Raw genomic sequence first — 23951 nt, forward strand, 5'->3', positions numbered from 1 at the left:
TACAGATGGTTGTGAGCCACCATGTGGTTGCTGGGAATTGAACTCAGGACCTTTGGTAGAGCAGGCAATGCTCTTAACCTCTGAGCCATCTCTCCAGCCCCTTCCCTTTGTTTCTTGAGCAAAGGCTTTGTCCCTCAGTTCAGAACTCACTCTGTAGCCCAAGCTGGCCTTGAACTTGCTATCTACCCCCCCCCCCCGCCTCCGCCTCCTCAATGCTGGGATTCCAGGCATGCACTACTGTGCGTGGTGTGAAATTTTCTTAGTAAGATTGTTGACATAGCCAAGTAGTCTACTTCCTAGGAAGTTATTAATAAGTCTTGCCAACATTGATGGAATAAGGAGGCGGGTGGGTGAAGAGATACACCCTCCCTGAAGGCCGTTCTGTGGCTTTAAGTAGTAGACTTCTTGCTTCAGAGGCTACTCCTTGTCTCTGTTCAGGTTCAATATACATATCATCATTTCCTTGTGCCCCTTTTCCTCCATCACTGCCTTCTGACTACCTCCCTTGTTTTTATTAAAGGGTTCTTCTCATCCTGGTGTGTTGGCCGTCAACCGTAACCCCCCAATTTAGGATGCCGGGACTTTGATTTCAGCTTGAGAAATGGAAGCTTCTTCTGCATTTGTTGTGGCCTTCCCTCTCTCCTTTAAAACTGCCCCGGTTAGATCACTTTGCATGTCCCCCAAAATTCAATGGATTCTCCTGGTTCAAGCGGCATCAGCCCCTGGGCCTGGCTTGGCTGTCCTCTGGTGTGTGCAGGATACGTGAAAATTGGTCTCTGTGCTCCGGCCACTGTAGGCTGGTCTGTAGACTCAGTGATACAGGATGGGATTCACGTTCTCCTGGATTCTGTGCCTTCCATCTTAGATAGGCCCTTGCTATGTGAATAAAGGAGTGAGTAAGGTGTTGGCACCTGTGCAAATGCTTTTGGGTCACCAAGAGAAGTCACTTTGTAAACTGCTAAGGTGCCTGGAATAGTTTAGGCATTGTGCTGACCAAGTTTTGGACACAATGAAGCCGGTGTATGGATACTGATACATAAAAACAGGTTTAATTCGAGATGCTGCCTCACAATATTCTGGAAGCTGGAAAGTGTAATGGCCTTCTATCTATGAGCAGTGAACCAAGGCAAGCGGTGGTGAGATTCCATGTCAGAGCAAAGGCCTTAGAGCGTGGCGTGGGGTGTGTGGCCATGCCCAAAGCCAGGAGCAGATGGATGCCCAAGCTCAAGGAGCTGGAGGGAGAACACATCCCATGCCTTTCGGTTCTATTTGAGACATCAGCAGATTGAGAGATGCCCACTCATATCGGTGAAGGAGGACCTTCTTGATTCTAATCCCACTGATTCCAACACCAGTCTGCCTCTCCCTGAAAGACTGCCACAGACACTTCCAGAAATACCAACACAAAATTAACCACCACACATGATCGATATATTTTTAGATTAAGATCAAAATAGGTTCATTAAACTGGGAAGATTCTAAAAGAGACCTTGTAAACTCAAATTGAGATTCACAGAGGATTTGCAAAGTAACGGTGTTGTGCACTTGAAGCTGTGTATGTATCTTTAAAAACAAAGCAAAATTAGCTTGGTGCTCATAAGGTCCATCTCCGTGCTCCACAATAGCAAGCATGCAGGCATGTTTGCTATCATAACAATATGAAAATATTTAACATGAGCCATAAAAAAATATGCCATTTGGTATAAACAAGCTGCTTACACACTTTACGCTGTAGTATCTGAAAAGACAATAAGACAAACCTGTCACTTAAACAACTGAGTTTAACTAATAATCAAATATATATATACACGCGCACATATACACACACATATGTATATACACGCTTGTGTGTGATTAGTGTTAATTGTCAATGCGTGTCGAATCAACTAGCATGGAACCCTTTAGGCACATCTGTGAGAAATTATTTAGGTTAAGATTGGCGTCTGGGTGCGCCCCGGCCAATTAACCGTATTAATTGAGTTGGGAAGAGCTTTCTGCTGTGGGTGGCACCTTGTCTCCTGCGTGGTCAGTGGCCTCCGTGACTTCCCTTGACCCATGAGTGAGCCTGAATGAGCCCTTTCTCCCGTGGACTGCTTCTGCCAGGGAGTTTTATCACAGTCAGAGAAAAGAGGCACACACACACACACACACACACACACACACACACACACACACATCCCCACCATCACCTCCCCCCCTGGAGGAAAGTGCTAAATTGTTAAATATCTAGGATATCAAACACGAACGTAATAAAGGAAGTATTTCTGGTGGGGACATAGGCACTTAGAGAGACTGGCATGGCCGGTTGTACACAGTGTCTGACCGACAGATTGGGCCCCGAGCTTGTGTCTTCCTGTGTTTGGGTCCGTCGTCTGTCTGTTTGTCCTTGCATTGTAAGTGTCTATAAGGAAAACAATTCCTGGGGGCAGATTCAGTGAATTCTATGTAGTCACTGCACTCATGTGGGTGCTGGACAGTCACCCTAGCAGTTCCTAAATTGTCAAGATAAGATTTAGCCAGAGAAAATAAGAACACAAGAAATAAGATAAGTTTTATTTTATAACAAATAAGTATATATAACACAGGCTTACTAACCTAGGATACTGCCAACACCCCCTTCTCTAAATGTTAGCCTACAACCTGAATGGTCAGCAAGAACAAAGCTTACTTTAGAGATTTTTTTTTTTATTGATGTTTTGGCTTCTCAGGTTTTAATTTCATTTTTACAGTGATGGGGGTTGAACCCAGGGAGAGGTGAATGGCAGACCTCTCCATGCGCCTCCCAGCCCATCCTTCTCCTTAGCCCAACAGCATCCAACCATATGTTATTGGGTTATGGTGACAATAACTCAACTCCCAGGAAGAAGACTGACTGGGATCGGATGTTCTCAAGTATTGGAGAGGGTCTGACCAATTGGGGTTTATCCCATGTCTTGCCCAATTCGCGGACGTTTATGCTTCGTTGTAGGTGATTGTGAGTTCTAAATAAGACAGGTTCAACAAATGCACACGGAAGCCTGTTGTTTATTGATTGGACGAAGAAGTTTCTCAGGAGCCGAGATGATAACGGGATCAATGCTTACCGCCCTAAAGAAGCTCGTCGTTTAGGGACCCTCCTCAGTACCCAGTGTGGAAGAGCTGGCATAGTGCCTAGCCTGTAGCAGATCCTCAGTGAATGGTGATCGTCCTTTTCCCTTCAGGATGTCCTCTCACCCAGGGAACCTGCGGGAGAACAGACTTAATGCTGGCTGGCTTGCCACGCATCTGCTTAGGGTAGGAGAATGCAGATTCTAAAGAGCTAGGATCCAGCCTGGAGTTAATGTCCATGGCGGAGTTTGCTGGCCATGTTGTCACCGCTGCTGAAGGAGAGAGCGGCCACACTCAGCGTCTAAGCGAGTGCGTGGAACTGTGCACCTCAGAAACAAGACTGCAGGCTATAACTGGGATGACCTGCACAGCTCCTGGCGGCATAGAAGAAAGCCAGCAGGCGCAAGACGAATCAGATTTTAACTGTCAACTTTGACCTCGTTAGTCATAGCATGTGGACTCATAAAACAATGCCTACGGTGGTGTCCTCCAAGCATGGTAAAGGGGTCGGGTCGGTGTGAAGCTGAAAGAGGAAGGACTTTTACCCTCAGTAGGATGGGTAAAATGGCTGCCCAGGGCTGGGCATGTGGTTCCTGGCCCAAGGCTGTGCAATGGTGCCAAAAGAAACACTTGTGTGAGTGTCACAGATCCCCACAGGCTGGATTTACAAAGGATCTTAGAGGTTTGTGATTCTGCCTTCTCATTCCAGATCTGAGGAATCAGAGAGCCAGAGGGGAGTCGTGACTCAACCAAGTTTAAGTCTTCCTGGAAGGAGAGCTGGCTCTTGGACCAGAGTATCCAGGTTTTCTTTCCATTCTGTCTGGCAACTGTGCGATGCCAAGGAAGACTAGCTGTGGCTTGCTGTCTGTCATCAGAACACTGTCTCTCTGTGGCAGCCATCCTTCAGTTCCCAAGTAGTACTGCTGTTTCCCATTAGGAGGGGCGGTGACGATTTTAACTTGATTTTTCTCCAGAAAGTACCCTCTGACCTTTATTACAGCTGAGGCAGATTTTTGCTGGGGCATTTGACACATCCTGCCTTCCTATGCCGTATCTCTGTGATTCATTGTCATGGCGTCCCCACTCCAGGTAGAAGTGTGGGTCCCAAACAGGTCCCACTGGGAAGGACGCTGCAGTGAGGTCCTTCTTACTAACTAACGGGCTGTGATTTTTGTTTACAAACACCGAATCTATTCCTTTTCCGTTTGCTGGAAACACTTCTGCCTCTGGGTATGTTTTATAGCCTTGGCTGCATTCCAAGATGTGATGTAGGTAAGTCAACCTTCAATGGAAATAATTCTTATTTATGCCTAAATTTCTGAGAAGAGAGGAAAAGACATCAAAGGGTATGATGTCTGTGGCAAGTCACTGTCTAAAGTCCGAAACAAAGTAGTGTTGGTGGCAAAGTTCCTAATTAAAGGAATGAATCAGAAGATGTTCACACATCTTACCATGATAGGCTGAATGTTTACACTTAGCCTCCAAATATGTTCTGGACTTGGTGAGAACAAGTTATTGATCTCAAAATTATTACTGTTATTTTACTAGATGTCCGCTAATAATACCCTATGATGCTTACACCTGCCATTTCTATGTCTATATGGCAACTCAGGTTTGTATTATAATAATACTAGAATTATATAACAGTGTTAGTTCTTTTAGTCTCCTCGGGAGTCATTAATGTTCTTTGAAGAATGATTGTTTTAAGGTTTCAGTGACTCTCAGATTTGAGTCTTGCTATGTTAGATACAAGATGGAATCTAGTGACTTTATTTTGTTTATTACTTTTATTTTTTGAGACAGGGTGTTTTGTCACCAAGGCTAACCTCTATAACCTGATGTACCCAAGACATAGTGAAGCTATGTCTTGAGTCTCTGATCTTCCGTCTTTACCTGCCAAGTGCTGGGATTATAGGCATGTACCATTAAGCCCAAGGTGCTGTGGTGCTGTGGACTGAACCTGAACTTCAGACTTGCTATAATACGGAGCTTTGCCAGCTGCTGTGTGTCCCCAGCAGCTTTATTCATTTTAAAAATGTTTTGTTTTTTTTTTTTTCTTTTTTTTTGAGACCATCTCATCATGTAGCCCGAGCTGGTTTTGAACTCAACCCTTTTACACCAGGGCTGGTATTATCAATATAATCCATCCTACCTGGCTGGTGGCCTTGTCCTTTATATTTAAAATCACAGAGTTATTAGGGTCTCTAGAGGCTGTATATACTTGGACCACTTGGTGTTTCCAGTGGAGGCATTAGCCTTGGAGAGGTGAAGTCAGTCACCTGGAGTCCTAAGTAATTACTTAGTGGCAGAATATGATAAAGAACCCAGGGCTGTCGCTGAGGTCAGGGGTAATTAGAATTTCTGGTTTGAGGGAGCAGGTTTGAAAGACGGTATCTCCCCCTTTTTACACAATTCTCCATGAGTTCTGTATGATGCTTTCCAGACCCACCCAATCTTAGACTTGCCTTCCCTACTCAGCAAGGATTTTTGCAGTTCTTTGGTATGGTGGCCTCCACGCAAGCAGCGTTGGGGGAACCATAGAGGTGTAAGCCAGCCCGGTAGATAAGGGACCCCAAATGCGAGACAAGGTGGAGACTTTCAGAATCAGAAGGTGCTTCAATAGCCTGAAGGCCATGGACAGCGGCAAAGGATGCCTTATGTTTGCAGAATCCCAGGACAGATAGCACAAGCCTGGAGCACAAGAAGAAGGAGCTTGCTGCTTCCCAAGTTGGAGAACCAGTCAGGGCAGTTCCCATGTCCCTCAGGGCACGTTAGAGGGTGAACATAGGAACTGAGAGAGGTTTGGCTCCAGAGAGGCCTAGCCTAGGAGAAGAACTGGAACTCTCTGTGGGAGACTCCTGGGATGGTCCCGTTCAAGTCCACTGGAGTAACGAAGGGCAGGAAGAAGCAGTGCGAGTTTGCACCTGGGAGGCAGTCGTGGAATAGGAAAGGGGGTGTTGGACTAGAAGTCCAAACACCAGGGAGGAGTTGCTCCAGACACCACTCACATAACCACAAATTGATGCAAAAGCAAGAGGATTTTTATTCTGTCATGACAGGGCCCTTCAGGTTCAGGATATGAAGGACAATGATAGCTGTTGCAGTCCATCTTTTAAAGCAAAAAGCCACACACACAAGGCGGGAACCTGTAGGTTGTTTTCCAACTTATTTGACTGGCTCATTCAAAGGGTTACTAGCAATGATTGGTCTATTCCAGGGCAGGAGAATAGCTGCGTGATCAGGTGATAAGGGAGAGCATCTGTGGTCCATCCTGACCTTTGGTTCAGTGACTAAATCAACACGTCAGGAACCGAGTCAACATCTGTGGGGTTGTCTTTGCCTCAGTTCCCAGAATGGAGTTATGTTTGAGGACACAGGGCAGTCCAGCATGTGGTTATTTACGAGGACACAAGAGGATAAGCAGTCCAGTGTGTGTGTGTGTGTGTGTGTGTGCGCGCGCGACTGTCCGTTTTCCAAGATAGAGTGAGTATAAGGTTTTAGAAAAATGTCTTAGGGTTGAGGGGGGCTTACAAATGCATTTAGAGTCTTTCGGAGGGGGGGATACAGAAGTGGGGAACTTCCTGCAGGCTCCAGGTGTGCCAGGGGTCATGACCATTTATTTTAGATGCATATTCTGAGGGAAGAGTTAAAATTGGTGTCTTGAACCATGTCGTCTTTGGAAGATGTGAGGAAAACAGTTTAGCCCTGATAGAGACCCCGCGTGGAGTCAAAGCAAGATTTCCAAGCAGCTCTTCAGTTCTTTCCTCTTGCTGCACCCTGAGTGATGACAGGTCACGGAAACCACACACATGTCCGTGTCACCTCTCACGATCAGTTCATCATGGATCAGCAATGCCCGTGAGTTTCCTGAGAGGAAGAGTCTTCTACTGGTTCGCACTGTGAGGTGCAGCGTCGCTACGTGGGCGGGGAGCCTCTGCTCATAGTTCTCCAAAGCCTTTCCACTTTGGGCATAAAGTAGAAGTGTGTTCACTTGGCCCGAGAATCGAGCAAGACTGAATGCATCTCCTTTCCAGCTCCGAGCAAGCCTGCGGCTTCTTAATACAGTGTTGTTAATGTGCACCTTAAAGAGCTGGGGAAGCCAAGCGAGGACTCTGCCGTCCTACCTAATTTTAGAACGAGAAGCAAGTTTGTGGTCTTCAGAGCTCTTTAAAAAATCTACTGCCAAACACCTGCTTCCCCATATGCCACAAGTTCTTAAGTAATCTTAAAAGCAAGGACGGGTTTTCACAGAAAGAGTTTAGCTACATATTTAAGGCCGTCTCGAGGCTTGCTCATGCTTGCTGTCGTCTCCTGACTGCAAGCGGAAGAGAGAGCAGGAGGCTAAAATGAAAGCCTTTGTTTCCTTCCAGGTAAAATACTTCTTCCCCAGCTCACATAAAACACGTTTGTGGAGTGGCGCCCTCGATCAGCGCTGTGCATGGATGCAAATGCACACCTTGGCCCAGTGGAGCTAAGCAAGCATGGAGAGATGGCAATGGCATATGAGGATCCAGTTTGTGGGTATTTTATTGAGTACTTTTGCATCTATGCTCATAAGAGAATTCTCTGTAATTCTCCTTCTCTGTTAAGTCTTTCTCTGGCTTGTATGTCAGGGTAACTGTGTCCTCATAAAACAAATGGGCCAATATTCCTTCTGTTTCTAGTTTATGGAATAATTTGAGGAGTATTACCAGTAACTCCTCTTCAAAAGTCTGGTAGAATTTTGTACCAAAACCATCTGACCCTAGGCTTTTTTAGTTTGTTTGGGAGACTTTAATGTCTGCTTCCATTTCACTAGGGGATATGGGCCTATGTAAGTTGTTCATCTGATCTTTATTTAACTTTGATAAATGATACCTATTGAGAAAATTATCCATTTCTTTTAGATTTTCTGATTTGGCAGTATACAGATTTTTTAAAGTGTATCCTTATGATTCTCTGGATTTTCTCAGTGTCTGTTGTCATTTCCCGCTTTTCCTTTCTGATAGTGTTTATTTGGATAGCCTCTCTCCTTCATTTTACTTAGTTTGGATAAAGATTTGTCTATCTTGTTAATTTCATCAAAGAACCAACCCTTTATTTCATTGATTCTTTGTATTGTTCTTTTTGTCTCTATTTCGTTGATTTCAGCCCTCAGTTTGATTCTTTCTTACTGTCTAATCCTCTTGGGTAACCTTGTTTCTTTTTGTTCTAGAGCTTTCAGGTGTGCTGTTAAGTCGCTAGTGTGAGATCTCTCCAAATATTTTACACCGACACTTTGTGCTATGAACTTTTCTCTTAGCACTGCTTTCATTGTGTCTCATAAGTTTGGGTGTGTTGTGTATTATTCACTTTCATTTAATTATAGAGACTCTTTAATTGCTTTCTCTATTTCTACCTTGACCCATTTTTCATTTAGTAGAGAGTTGTTCAGTTTCCATGAACTTTGTAGGCTTTCTGTGGCTTGTGTTTTTCATATCCATCTTTCTTTTGTGTTGGTCTGATAGGATGCAGGGAGTTTTTCAACTTTCCTGTATCTGTTCAGACTCACTTTGTATCTGAGTATGTGGTCAGTCTTGGAGAAATTTCCATGAGGTACTGAGATGAAGGTGTATTCTTTTGTGTTTGGGTGAAACACTCTGTAAATAAATGTTAGTCCATTTGGTTGATAACATCTATTAGCTCCAGTAGTTCTCTGATTAGTTTTTGTTTGGATGTTTCTTGATGGGAGTGTTACTCAAGTGTCGCACTATCAGTGTGTGAGGGTTAATGTGTGATTTAAACTGTAATAGTGCTTCTGTTTCAAAAGTGGGTGCCCTTGTGTTTGGGACATAGAAGTTAAGAACTGAAATGTCGTCTTGGTGGGTTTTTCCTTTGATGAGTGTGTAGTGACCACTCAATCCCTTTGGATTAGTTTTTGTTTGGGTCTATTTTTTTAGATATTAAAATGACTATACAAGCTTGCTTCTTTGGTCCATTTGCTTGGAATATTTTTCCAACCTTTTACCCTGAGGTAACATCTACCGTTCATGTTGGCGTGTCTTTCTTTGATGTAGCATACGGATGGATCCTGTTTTCACATCCATCCTGTTAATCTGTGTCTTTTTACTGGGAAATTGAGACCATTGATATTGAGAGATATGATCAATGATCATTTATTCCTATTAATTTGTTGTGTGTGGTGGTGGTTGTGCATGTAAGTGTGAACGAGTGTGTGTGTGTTTCCCTTCTTTTGTTTTTGCTGGTATGAGGTTATTGCTTGTGTTTTTTTCATGGGTGTAGTTAACCTCCTTGGGTTGGAGTTTTCCTTCTAGCACCTTATATAGGTTTGAATTTATAGATAGGTTTTTTTTTTTATAATGGAATATCTTATTTTCTCCATCTATGGTGATTGAAAGTTTTGCTGGGTATAGCAGTCTGGACTGGCATCTGTAATCTTTTAGAGTCTGTAGCATTTCTGTTCAGGACCTTCTGGCATTTAGAGTCTCCACTTGGAAGTCAGATGGAATTCTAATAAGTCTGCCCTTTCATGGTCTTGTGAAACTGCCCAGAGTGAGGGGGATGTGAGCCTGTTTGGTGCCATCAGGAGTGTCCTTGGTCCTCCCAGGCACAGGGATGCTTTTGTACTTGGCAGTGAGCCATGAGAGCCAGTGAAATGGCAAGCTTGCATCCTGGACACCTGAGTGAAGCTCGTTAGACAGAGAAGGTGTTCTCACTGTCGTTGTGGCCAGCCGCTGGTCACACACGTGTCACTATCAGTAAGGCAAGGACCTTTCGGAAAGGGAGCACCATTGAGAGAGACACTTAGGCGAGAGATGAAGGCAAATCTGCTGCGATCTGATCCAGCTGGGACCTGCTCTACACCCTCAGGGCATGAGCCTCTTTCCCCTTTCTTTTTTCGCCTCCTGATCTTTCTCTCCATCTCTCCTTCTCCCTCTCCCTTTCTTCCTTTTCTCTCTTCTCCTCTCCTCTTATGCTTGTCGTCTGAAACTGTTCTGAGATAGCAAACAGGTAAATGTTTCTAAAAAACAAAGAAGCAAAAAGCAAGCGGATAGTTCTGAGGTATTTTGTGAGCATGTGTGTATGCGGTGGGGGCATGCGTGTGGGCATAAGTGTCCCCCAATATCCAGAGGGGGATTTAGGCTGTCTTCCTCGGCTGCTTTCTGCCTCCTTCCCTTGAGATATGGTCTCTCACTGACCTGAGACTCACCTTTTGGGTTGGACAGAGGGCTCCTGCACTCTTCCCGTCTCTGCCCTCCAGTCCTGTGGTTCCAAGGACGTGTAGTGTTTCCTGGCTCTTTGCATTGGTGCTGAGGAGATGAATTCGGGTCCCCGGGCTTGCACAGCGATCCACTCCGAAGGGTTTGTTTTGAAAGTACTTTTTAACCTAGGTTGAAAAATAGTATCATTAAAATAAAAGTGTACAGTATCCTGAAAAAAGGCATCAATTTCCTTTCATTTTTTTACTTGGTGACATTTGTAATATCCACCCACCTTTCCTGCTTCTGCTAGCATGCAAGCCTTTATGGTTAGCTGGTAGATACGCACTTCTTCTATTTCTACACATTTTTAATATAAGGCATCCCATGTTTATCAGTAGGTATATTTAAGTACTTATTTTTCACCAACGGTATATTTTATGATGCATTATGAAGCATTTGGTGAAACTGTATCCTTGTTTTACTGTAAATATAATTGGTAGTCATTAATATCACTAGTGTACTGGTTGTATTTGATGATTCAACTGTATGGGTTTTTTGTTTTGTTTTGTTTGTCTCCTGCTGGAGGGATCAAGCATTGTACTCAAGCTTGCTCCACAGATGCTGTAGCACGGGGCCCCAGAAGGCTGTGTTTGAAAGCATAGCATCTGAGAACAGTTACCTACAGTGAGCTGATGCTAGCTGCCCTGCTTCTTGTCGTTGTTTAGTGGAGGGCTGTAATCTATTCCAACCTAAATGATTCGGGAAGCAGATTTCTTTTCTGGCTTAGGAAAAGAATTCTAGCCACATTGTATTAGGCAAAAATCCTCCACTCCCACCCACATTTTCTGGTGATATGCCGTTTTCTAAATACGTCCTGTCGGTTCCAAAATGAATATCGATAGCTGGAAGCCGACCATGTCAAGCTGGAGAATGTTAATCTTGCATTTGCATTAGAGAGTGGTACTCCGTTCCTAGACTGTAGCTTGTTCCTGCATGGATTTTTTTTTCCCCCAAAGGGCTTTTTCCCCCCTTTCTATTCTTATCTATGTGTTGGTTGGTTGTATTTTGAGATAGGAGCTCCTTCTGCAGCCCAGACTGGCTTTGAACTGAAGCATGATGCATAAAAACTCAGAGAGAAATTGGGGTTCAACCTGTAGGTCAGAAAAGCAAAAAAGCCAGCCACTGGCTCTTAACCTTGACTTCAGTCTGAAAATGGCGATCCTGCCTCTAAGGAATCTCAGAATGAGACTGTGTCTGAGAGCTGTCTCCTCCCATCTTATATTTCGCTGTAGTGCTGAGATGAAAGGCGTGTACCACAGGGATTAAAAGCATGTATTTCCTGGTTTCCATGACAACGAGTGTGGCTACTGGGAATAAAGGTGTGTGTTACCACTGCCTGGTTTATAAGGCTGACCAGAGGGGCTGTTTTACTCTCTGGTCTTCAGGCAAGCTTTACGTATTATAATACAAATGAAATGCCACTACACTGAACTCTTGATCCTCCTGCCTCAGACTCCTGGATTTCTTGCTCTTCCTCACCCGCTTTAGTATAGGACACTTGGGTGAACAGTTTTCTTAGTTTCTTCAGTCTTGTGTCCTATCAGCAAAAATCTGTTTTTTAGTTCCTTGAGAACTACAGCATGCTTGGGTTATATTCCCCCTCCCTACTCCACTCCAATTCTCACCACATCCATCTCCCCTTTTCCTCCCCATCTGTCTGTCTGTCTGTCATCTCGTTTTCCCTCCTTGAAAGCCAGTGTGTGCTACCCGGTGTTCTTGGAGGTGTGGTTATCTTGGCTGGTTTGAGCCACCATTCTCAGTGGCTCTCAAGAGGAAAACACTTCTCCTCTGTGGGTAGTGGAGGAACTCTCTACTGTGACTCGGAGCGCTACCGCCCATCACTGTCGTCAGCGTGCCTCTCGGTCTCGTTCCCGCGTCTTATCCCTCTGAGTGCTTCCAGTGTTCAAGAGCACCGACAATCATACCTTCTCCTTACAAGTCCCTTTTCTTAGGGGCGGTAATCTCTTAATAAATAGTAAAGTATAGTTACCCTCAGAGTGACCCAAAATGAACATCTCCGATAACTATTTTGGAGAAGGGTCTGTTTGGGGGAAAGCCACACAAGCTCAGAACCTTTCCTGGAAGCTTATTTCAAGCTGCCAAGTTAGGCTCTCTGAAAGCTGGGAAAAGGTGGCTCCTGAACCAGTAAGAGCCGGCCCTAGTAGACCAATTATGGCTCGTTAACAGATTTAGTTAACATGCATTATCAACATCAGAGTGTAGGGAGGTCTACTTGTAACTGATAAACTGGCATATTGTTGTGAAGAAGAGATGTGCTAACTCTTAAAATGAGTTTTGTGGCCGCTAAAATGGATTTTAACAAGATACTATGTTAGTTCTATAGACCAGGCTGGTCTCGAACTCACAGAGATCCACCTGCCTCTGCCTCCCGAGTGCTGGGATTAAAGGCATGCGCCACCATTGCCCGGCTAGTGCCAGGACAGGCTCCAAAGCCACAGAGAAACCCTGTCTCGAAAAACCAAAAAAAAAAAAAAAAAAAGATACTATGTTAGTGAACCAATTAAGAGGCTATGGCATTAGGTTTGAACAGAGATTGATAGTTATATATTTGGACAGCCCATGAAAGCAATTTCTTTGAAGGATGGTACGGAGCAGATGTTTAATAAGCAAGATGATTGATCGAAGGAAAGAGCCAAAGAAAAAGCAATGACTCCATGGCATATCCAGAGGGAAAGAGAAAGGTTGTGGAATAGGATATTCGTTTAAGTATGTAAAGATGATATGTTACATTTGTTTATGCTGTATTTAAGTATGTAAAGATGTGTTACATTTGTTCATGCTGTATTGTTTTAACCATGTAAAGATGTGTATCATTTGTTTAACCTTGCCTGCCTAAGGCACCGGATTGGGCTAACAAAAAGCTGAATGGCCAATAGAAAGCAGGGAAAGTAGGACATACAGAAAGAAAGGGAAAATCCCGGAGGCAAATGTGGATGAAGAGAAACAGGTTAAAATAAGTTATAAGAGCTAGTGGGACAAGCATAAGGGGAGGCCGAGCACTCATAACTAATAATAGGTCTCCCTGTTATGATTTGGGGACTGGCAGTCCAAGACAGCCCACCACAGAGAAAGGTTAAGGAAAATATGCAGTTGTGTCTTTTTGGATCAGTAGTCAACCAGAATGGGCAAGAATTTGTCTAGGGCTCTTAGGAATCATGATTTTGAGTTTAATCCAGACACAAGCCTTACAGAGAAAGCTTATTAAATTTTTACCCTGGACAATGTAAACAATAAAACAGATTCTCTAAAGAAAGATGAGATTCAAAGGCAGAAGTAACTGTTTTTTTTTTTTTTAACCTCAAAAACAACCCAGAAATCATGATGGGACATGGTCCATCTTATGTTGGGGTGACTCATTTTGTCTTGGGCCCATGTTTATTTTTTAATTATTCCTCTTATGTTATAGAACTAAAAAGACATTCAGTCCAGTTTTATCTTAACCATTTGAACCTTAATTCCTGATTAAGGCTAACTACTGCTTCGTAGATTGTTCTAGAGAAAAGTTAAAGCCACGGCTGCTGCCTGTAATAAATACTGCTGCCTTTGGAAGACAATTACATTAGCCAAAATATTATTTTTATAACTTGAGGTTCTAAAAAGCAATTCAAAATCAACCCCTTAGCATTTCCCAAAATATTCCAATCCATCTGCTGGAAAAATTTATTGCCAAATTCTTTCATTTGTTAGTAAGAAATAAAACCTGCCTACTCCTGCATCTGTTCTTGGGTGTTCATTTTCTATCGAGAGGGCCATCAGACCACCTTTCCCGGAGCACTTGAGGATATAGACAGACACGGGCAAGCCCTATCCACCAGGTGCCTGCCAAAGGTGCTACCACCTTGCCCTGTTTGAGAGTCATTCTCTTTCCAAAAACGTGCATGGGGAGGTATCATGGCAGTAACCTTTTCTCTTCCCTGAGTTCTTACAGATCTTAGCCTTGCCAGTGGGATAATTGTAGAGTTAAGTTTTGCCTCTTGCTTTAAGACAGTGGGCAGTTATACTTCAAGATTCCTTCTGGCTGCTTCTCCTTCTTGATTGATGGTTTTGTCATAGGAAGAGGGTCAAATGTCTAAGCTTAGTCACCAAAACCCTGTCATTTGATATCCTGAGTGGCCATAGGTTTTGGTAGCGGCTTCATGGTCGGTAGAAAACACAGGGTGCCTAGATTAGAAGTCTAGCTCCCAGCGTGATTATGGGGCTTATCCTGCCACGAATCCCCCCCCCCACACACACCTCCTATTCTACTTTTATTGTTTGACAGATGGGAATTCTGGGATGTAGACAGTGACGGCCTCTACAGTGGGAATTGTGACAAGAACTGTGACAAGGTAATGACGGACAGCCGCTGGCACAGTGTCAGCCCGAGTTCCCAGCTGCCATTTTCCTTTGTATTTCATGTTGAAAGGCGCAGGATGAAATTCGGAAGCACGTGAGTTGATAAGGGACCCCGAGGTGGGAAGCCATTTAAATGTATCTGCTTCAAAAAATATTGGAAAATAGGTTTGGAAAAACTTACTCATGGATTTGGAAGTGCAGGCAGACACTGATCTTTCGTTTCCCTGCCGCCCAGACCTGAATAATCACACAAAAACTATATTAATTACCACACGATTTGGCCAATGACTCTAGCGTATCCCTAGCTCGCTCTTACATCTTGAGTGAACCCATTTCTGTCCATCTGTGTATCACGATGAGGCTGTGGTTTAATAGTACATTTACTAACGTTCTGGCGTATCCTCCTTCAGCAGCTACGTGGCATCTCCCGGACTCCACCCACTCTTGCTCTTCCTCTCCGTCCATTCGGGATTTCCCGTCTGGCTTCACTCTGCTAGGTCATTGGCCCAGACGGCTTTTATTCATCAACCAATACAACAACACAAATACAGAAGGACATCCACATCATGAGAGTAAAAGAAAAGAACCTGGTTTCATAGGAGGATGAGGAGGAAGAGGGAGAGAAGGAGGAAAGGAGAAAGAGGAGGAGGAAAAGAGGGAGAGGAGGAAGAGAGGCAGAGGGGGAGGAAGGGAAGAGGCGGGGGCCAGGAAGAGAGGAAAGGGAAATGACACAAGATATTTTAGTTCTTTTTATGAAATTTCTGTACCACTCAGGTTTTGTTTCCTGGGTCAAAACGAAGCCCAGATGATGAGTGTTGTTCTCTGGATTTGGCCGCCCCTTTGTGATTTCAGAGGAGGGGGAAATCACACCTCAGAGCCCCCCCCCCCAGGGTGTCTCTGAGTGAGGAAGACCGCAGTGCTGAGCTCACAGGACAGCAAGAAGAGGGGGTTCAGTTCTTTATCTCAGGAATTGCTTCACTTTACGACATTAAATAGAGGATTATATCGGCGGGTTTGAGACAAGTAATGAAAAATAACGATCTCTCCACCATTGCTACCGATCGAGTCAGAATGGAGACTGGTGCCAGGCTACGTTAGTATTTTGAAAAAGCCTGCCCATAGTTCCGAACTTGTTTCTATTAAATTCTGCCTTTGCAGCTGCAGTTTTTATTTTTTATTGCAGGCAAGGAGTTGGCAGTGGGTGGTGTTCAGCCTGACTTGCATGACATATCTACTTTGGGCCTTTTTCAACCTTTTCCCAAATAGTCTAAGCACTAAGGTAGCTCTTGTGTGCACCCTTCACCCTCTGCCCCCCCCATGCACATGCGCACACAACACAGAGAAAGACATAAACAGAAAAAGACAAATAAAAACACCCTTCGGGAAACCATACTAAAAAATATGATTGACAATATAATGCATGTAGTAATAAATTACTATTGCTTTTCCTCTTTATTTCTAACCTCATGAGAAGAGGTGAAATATACTTTCTTTCTACACAGGGCTCATAATGAGATCACAAGTGACCATTCAGGAAGATAGCACTGGGCTCTGCATACACCATGATTGATGGCAGCTACTCCCTCTAGGTCCATTTTCATAAACTGTGTGACCGTAGAAAATGCCATATAGTCAGCCAGCACCGAGAACATCAGGTAGCATTGTTGGAAACGTGTGGATTTAGCTAGGCTCTCTGAAGGGCCTTCACCCTAACCTTCTGGGTAAGAGTGAATTGTTAGGGTACCACTGTGACCTGACATGATCCGAGTTTTATAACATCAGAGGCAGATATACCAAGTGTCTTTGGGGCATGTCAGCTGAGCAACGTCCAGAGTTTTATATCTTAATTTCATGTTGTATCTACATAGCGGACACTATGGGTACTTTTTTTTTTTTAAAAAAAAAATCTTAATTTTTCAGGCCTTATTCAGGTATTTTTTTCTTTGCTTAGAGCTTGGCCCAGGAATGTGAATTCTAGAAACCAGTCTATATGGATCAATAAACCCATTACTGGAGAATCTCTCGACTCTTCCTACTGTATGTTTACATGCATGTTAGATAGCTAGGTCAGGGCATGGACGAGCAGAGGTAGCTGGGCTGCGTAAATGCCCAGCATTCTTTATCCAAACGCCCGGAGACTATTCTGTGGACTGGGTTTTTTTGTTTTGTTTGTTTTCCTAGCTGATATGATGCATTTCCTTCATCTGGCATTCTGGATGATAAAATACAAGGAAATCCAGCGCTTCTTAACCCTTCTCTCTCTCTCTCTCTCTCTCTCTCTCTCTCTCTCTCTCTCTCTCTCTCTGTCTCTCTCTCTCTCTCTCATTCAAAGGACGTGTCCCGTGAGAGCAGTAAACGGGAAGAGTGGCGTGTAACATCTGGGAACCATTGTCTATTGCCCGCTTCCATACGTGCTGGGATATGGTGGCTTCCATTTGATCCCTGAGTGGTTTTCCATTAGCCCAGACTTTGACTCCAGAACCAGAGCCCCTAAGGCAGCATTTCACAGCCTGTGGGTCACGACCCCTTTGAGGGTTGGATGAGCCTTTCACAGGGGTCCCATGTCAGATACCCCGCACACCAGATCTTTACATGACGACTCATAGCTGCAGCAAAATGACGGCTAGGCAGGGAGCAGTGAAATAGTTTTATGTTTGGGGATCACCACAACATGAGGTGTATTAAAGGGTCGCAGCATCCGGAAGGTTAGAACCACTGCCCGGGGGGGCTTCCCCTGCTTTTCTGCGTAGGACAGATGGTCGTTTCTGACTCCCAAAGAGCCATTTGCAATCTGCCTATTATTGGAAGTGCTTCTGGAAGGCAGTGTGCCCAAGACAAAAACAAGTCTGTTTTCTGGCCGTTTCCTTATCAGAGCAAGGTAAACGGGAGATGATTACGTAAGCCCATAGCCCAGGACCTGGCTCACTTTAACAGGCTAGTAAATAAGTTTCTATTAGATGTATAACCCTTCTTTCATGTAATTTATTAGGATTAATAAAAGATCCAGAATATTTGATTTAGCATAGAGTTTTAACACGGCGTACTCTCTGTGGTTCAATATAAAACAATAAGTATTTGTGACGAGAGTACCCTGATTTGGGCAACTAGCAAGGGGAAGTCTGATTCTTACTGAAGTCTTTTGTATGTAGAAATTCCTGCTCCTTCCCAAAGCATGTGAACACAGGCTGTGACCTGTGGGAAGCGGGATCTTCTGAAACACACATTTCTATTTTAAGTCAAGAACCGAGGAACGTAGAATACTAGATGATAGCCCCAGGTCTTTGGAGGCTGAGGCAGGAGGATCGCAAGCTTGAAGTCAGTCTGGCCAGCTTTGTAAGACTGTAAGGGCTGGAGATGCAGAGTGGTGGATATTCACTTGAACATGGCATGCGTGAGACTCTGGGGCGAGTCCTCAGTATTGGAGGGTGGGCACAGAAGTATAGCTCTTTATTAACTTAAAGGGTTCAATATTTTTTGTCATAAGTGATGGCTATTTCTCTTATATATTTATCGAACAAAAGAGATTGATTATCTGTTATTTGACACCATCCGTTGTTATCTTTCGAGCTTCTTTTACCTTGCAACTTAATTTGAGTAGTATATTTTAAATGTTAATCTTTGGCATTCTTAATATTTAAAAATTACAATTGGCCAGGTGGTGGTGGCGCTCGCCTTTAATCCCGATACTTGGGAGGCAGAGGCAGGAGGATCCCTGTGAGTTGGAGGCCCAGCCTGGTCTATAGAGAGAGTTCCAGGACAGGCTCCAAAGCTACAAAGGAACCCTGTCTCGAAAAACCAAAACCCAAACCAAAACAAAATAAAACAACATTTGTTTAAGTCTGGTGTGGTGGCACATACCTGTCATCCCAGGACTCGGGATGCAGGGGCAAGGGAATTGTAGGCTCAAGACCATCAAGGGAGACACAGCAAATCTATTCTCCTTTTTCAAAGAGAGACTGTTTCTATTGCTAGAAAGATTTGCTGTGGTCTTAATTGAAAATATGCATTAAATTAAGTTAATAAAGATTATTTTAACTTAAAATATTCATAGCTCTCCCCAAAAGAATGCCATAATTTATAAATAATACAGTTTGTAGCTAAAGAAACCTTTTGAGAAACACATACAGAAAAATGTAGATGCTATAGCATTTTACAGTTTTAGATTTTGAAATATTGAGTATTTTTATCACATAAACTCATGGGGATTTTTTATGACCATGGTTTTAGTCTCTATTTTATTTTAGAAGTTTAATGGAATTAGAAAAGAAAATCAAGATTTAATCATCACCTTTATTTGTCAGTGATGATTGACTGATCGATGTGCTGGAAGTAAAGATAGTTAATAAAAGATTAAGCACAACCCTCTACAATCATTTCCAGTAAGAATCAAAGAAAATATAAATTAACTTCCCCAAATTTTTTTTTTTTAGCTGTTTGGTGGACAGCATCCAGTTTAATAAGAGCTCAGTGTACTGAGAGCTCGTTGTACACAGTGCTAACTCATTTAATTCTGATACCGACCCATTCAGGCAGCTGCAATGACGTCACCTCTGTTTTAGAAACCTGAGCAGCTGAGGAGCTGAGGGAGCTGAGCTGCAGCAGAGCTAGGACGTGGCGCTGGTTGTGGCATCCCACTTCCAGAACCACGGTGTGCCCCCCAGACTGTCCCCAAGCGTGGGGAAATGCGTTGTTTATGGCACCGTAAGGAAAATAGTCCCAGTGTCTGCATGTTCTGAGCTTCCTCCCTAGAGGGGGCTCCAGTGACACTTACCCATTGCCGGGAGCTGCTGATTCCAGTTCTTTTTTATGGATTTATTTTTAATATTTTCATTTATTCTCTGGCAATTACTCAAATGTACGCAATGCATCTTGGTCACCTCTAACCTAAATACTCCACTTCTCTTAGATTGCCCCAGGAATGCTTCCCTCTCACACTTCATGTCTTCCTTTCTCTTGCTTTTTTTTTTTTTTTAAATAACCAATTTAGTGGTGCCCATGTGCTCATGGGTTTGGGACCATCTACCAGGACATGGGCAACCTGGCAGTGGTCACACCTTCAGTGGCCATGAGCTGCTGCTAATAGCTTCTTGGCTAAGGATGGAGCCTCATTCCAGACTGGAACCTTTGATGGGCTTGATCTTGTGCTGGTGTGAGCACCCAAGTGTGAAGACATAGCTGCTGTGAACACCCGAATGTGAGCACATAGCTGGTGTGGACACCTGAGTGTGAACACATAGCTGGTGTGAACACCAAATGTGGACACATAGCTGGTGTGAACACATAGCTGGTGTGAACACCTGAGTGGGAACACATAGCTGGTGTGAACACCCGAGAGCGTGAACACGTAACTGATGTGAATGCCCAAGTGCGAACACAGCTGGTAGGGATACCTGAGTGTGAACCCATAGTTGGTGTGAGCACCCGAGTGTGAACACATAGTTGGTGTGAGCACCCGAGTGTGAACACATAGCTGGGGTGAATGCCTGAGAGCAGTGGGCCACGTCTTGTCCAGAAACTGCATTCACAGCCCTCCTCCCATTCCTCCAGCTCTTACACCCCCTCCTACCATAAGGAATGTTCCCTGAGCCAAGCAGAAGGTACTGGCTGATATGAAAGTCCCATTTAGAACTCAGCCCTCAACAGGAACTTCGTCTCTCAGCACTTTGGACACTTGTAAGTCTCTGCCCTAACTACTTCCGATGGCAAAGAGAAGCCTTTCTGATCACTGTCCAGGATGCCATTAGCCGATGGGTAAAACCACAAACATTCAGAAAGCAGTTTGGCTACACGTCCATTCAGTGAAACACCAGCAGTGTGTTTCCTCCCACGGCCTCCCAATGGCTTTTGACCAGATTTATAGTACCAGGTATAAATTCCCTCCTGTGCCCGTCCCCCTCGTGCTGGCCACGCCACTGTTCTGCCAGGAGACACCTTGGGTTGGCACTGTAGTCCGCAGGGGCCTTGTTGGTCAAGTCCATGGATGGCTTTCCTTCTCTGTTGGCTGGGTGGGAGGGCGTTTTCCGTCTCTTCTCGCTTGACTGATTTCTGTTTGGGTTCCAGCCGAAGTCTGTTTTGTTTCATCGGTAGGGTCTCATCATCTAGCCATCGTGGAAAGCCAATGGAAATGGCATTACTCAGTTGTTTGTTTATTTTTTTAAATATTTATTTATTTATTATGTATACAGTGTTCTGTCTGTGTGTATATCTGCAGACCAGAAGAGGGCACCAGACCCCGTTACAGATGGTTGTGAGCCACCATGTGGTTGCTGGGAATTGAACTCAGGACCTCTGGAAGAGCAGGCAATGCTCTTAACCACAGAGCCATCTCTCCAGCCCATATTTTTGTTGTTTTTTTGAGGGAGGGCTGCAACTTCCCCACCTAATAATTTGTGGGAGGTGTTCCACATGGGACATTGAGATTTTTCATATCCTAGTCCGTGTCTTCTAAGAGAAGCATTATCTATTCACACAAGGTACTCTATCCAAACCTTTAATTTTTTTTTTAAATTGAGTTTGAAAGCGGTGGGTTTCCACACGGCCTCTTCGTACATCCCTAATTTTTACTTAACCTCCCCTGCTCTTAATACTGCCCCATCTCTACTCAAAACTTTACTCTCGGTAAATGCCAAAATGAAAATATGAGGTTGTATTTAAACTAACTATTTTGAGGTATGCCATATGATGACTCTTTAAAAAAGGATGATATAGTGTGCGGTTTGTTAATACGAAAGTGTACATTACACTTGAATAAGAAAAGCAGGGCTCTGAAGCAGTTTAGCTTTGTAGTATGATCTCATCCATACATAAATAGCTATGGATATATTTATAGGTAGGCTGTGGGTTGCCATGTCTGGGGGCTGGCCTTAAGGATGTTTCGTTTCTGTTTTTAATCCTTTATCATATATTTTGTAGTATGTATGTGTTATTTTTTTTTTAAACTTGGCAAAGCACCCTACAGAGGTATTTCTTTTCCCTGTCTCACCGTTCTTACTTTGTAATAAGTTTAGGTTGGCAAGTTTTGATTTGGATTATGGGGGGGGGGCTTGGGAAAAGAAGTTCCGTGTCACAATAGAGATTTAAAAGCTTTGACTTACAGGGTTTGTTATTTCCTTCCCCGAAACCACTCCAGAAACTGGGGTGTGCTGTCATTGGGTGGGTATTCTCGGATGGTTGGCCTCTGCTCCTAATCTAAACGTAACTCTTCTGTGATTTAATTTCTGCAAAAATATAAATATGAGATATTGTTGAATATTAAAACAAATGATATTTCACGTGCACTTCGAGTCAGCAAGGGTTACCAGTCATCAGGAATGTTGGCAATTAGAACGCGTCTCTTGGGATTTCCTGTAAGCCCTGGCTAACACGTGAATCCTTTCATCACCCTGAGTAGCTCAGCCTGGGTCTGGAGTCTGCTGGTATCCAACATGTCTGACTGGTTTGTTCTCTGTCAGAGATTTGACACTGGCTGAAAGCGGTTTATTTGGCTGTGTTGTTTGAAAGTCTTCTTGGGAAGTCCTCTGAGTCTAACATCGCTCTACTCTGACAACCTAAATTTCTGTGCTGTTGTGGTGTGGAGGATGAGTTATCACCTATTTCCTGCAGAAACTTCCAAGCCTGGGTGATAGAGTTCTTTGAATAACAATTGATTATTATGATTTAGGCATATAAAAGATATCAGTACAGAGTGAGCCTCCACTTTCTGATTCCCATGACCAGGGCACTATAGTCACAAAATGTTGAAATATTGTTCTATATTAAACAACAGAAAGACACTATATTAGAACTCTCTGTGAAATCAAATAATCTGATAGGTCTTCTGCAAATCCTAGCAAACTCCATGATGTTGAAAATGTGATACTCGGGTCCCCAAACTGGCTAGTGTCTGTCATCCTTTTCAGAGAAGCCTTTGTCTCAATACTTTGGTTTAACAAAATGTCCACGTGTCCAGCTTACTTTTATTTCATGTGTTATTGTTTTAGAATAAGGTGGTTGAAAGTGAAGGGGCAAAACCAATATGGCTTTTCTTAGAGCTTCCTGTAAGCCATTAATTATGCCTGAAGTCAATGAGTGATCAGGTCCAGGGAGGCTGTCCTGAGGAAGAGAAGTCAGGGCTTCTCCCTAATCTTAAAGGCTTATAAAGTTAACAGAAATCAATCTGTGCCTCACACGGAAACAAGAATTACTCTTAATGTGTCTGTGAAAGATGTGTGGAGATGGAGCCGAGCAATGAATTTTCCTGCAGTAATCTTTGCAGTTTCCAAGAAGAAGATGGGGCCCCACAATAACAACTCCACCTGGATGATATTACATCATGATGCTGATAGAGCTACTATAAGACCTGTTTTGGGTACCAGCTGTTCAAGATGGTTCCAACTTGGTTAGCTGAAATAGTGCACTTTTTTTTTTCACAACGTTCTGGCCAGAACTCCAAATAGGAACCTCAGAAAAACCCTACCGAATACTCAGACACTATTTGCAATTATACCAGACAGTAATCTTGAAACTTAGCCATCATTTTACTTTCACAGGATCCCATAGAAAGAACATTGCCACCATGACAGCTGGAAGTAATTCTAGAAGACAACGTCCCCTCTGCCACTAAAGTTTGTCCTCAGGGTTAGAGACATCATTTATGGGTTGATTATAATTGGTATAGGGTTGGGGGCTGGAGGGAAGATTATGTAGGATTAGGAATCTCTTTGAAGAAAATTGGATGGGATAATAGATTAGTGTGAGCTTATTCACACTAATAATAATAGTGAGTAATGGAATGAATACTTGTGAGCTATTATTTATAAGTAATTTACATTGGAATAGATTCTTATATATTGATACAAACTTAAATTATATTGACTATGTTCCTATTTTCATCTACAATATCTGTATATCTAGGCAAAAATTCTTTTGTCATATTGTATGCATGCATGCTTCTACCTCTGCTTAAGACATTTTGTATATTGATACAATTTTAGGATATATTTATCATATTGCACTATACGTTTCTACCTCTACCTCTGATCAAGATACTTATACATTGTTCACATTTTGAGATCATTGTCCTCATTTGTTGCACAGTTGTTTAAAGATTGTTTTATATTCTAATATGAAGTCTTAGTCTTTAAGTTATATAGGTATTAAAATTCATAGGTCAATAGTCATCCATGTTTGTCATACTTATAGTTAGACTAATCAGGTTCTTTTTTTTTAATTTATTAAAGATTTCTGTCTCTTCCCCAACTCTGCCTCCCTTTTCCCTCCCCCTCCCCC

General features: G+C 43.3%; 1 protein-coding gene across 2 annotated transcripts in view; it reads left to right on the forward strand.

Annotated features, from left to right (window-relative positions):
* Hecw2 (HECT, C2 and WW domain containing E3 ubiquitin protein ligase 2) overlaps positions 1–23951 on the forward strand; it is a 304844-nt gene that overhangs the window by 83449 nt on the left and 197444 nt on the right. The gene's annotated exons all lie outside the window — the stretch shown is intronic.

This window comes from Alexandromys fortis, unplaced genomic scaffold, assembly GCF_014885135.2.
Source record: "Alexandromys fortis isolate MF-2015 unplaced genomic scaffold, M_Fortis_MF-2015_v1.1 scaffold_65, whole genome shotgun sequence".
NCBI classification, from domain to species: Eukaryota; Metazoa; Chordata; class Mammalia; order Rodentia; family Cricetidae; genus Alexandromys; species Alexandromys fortis.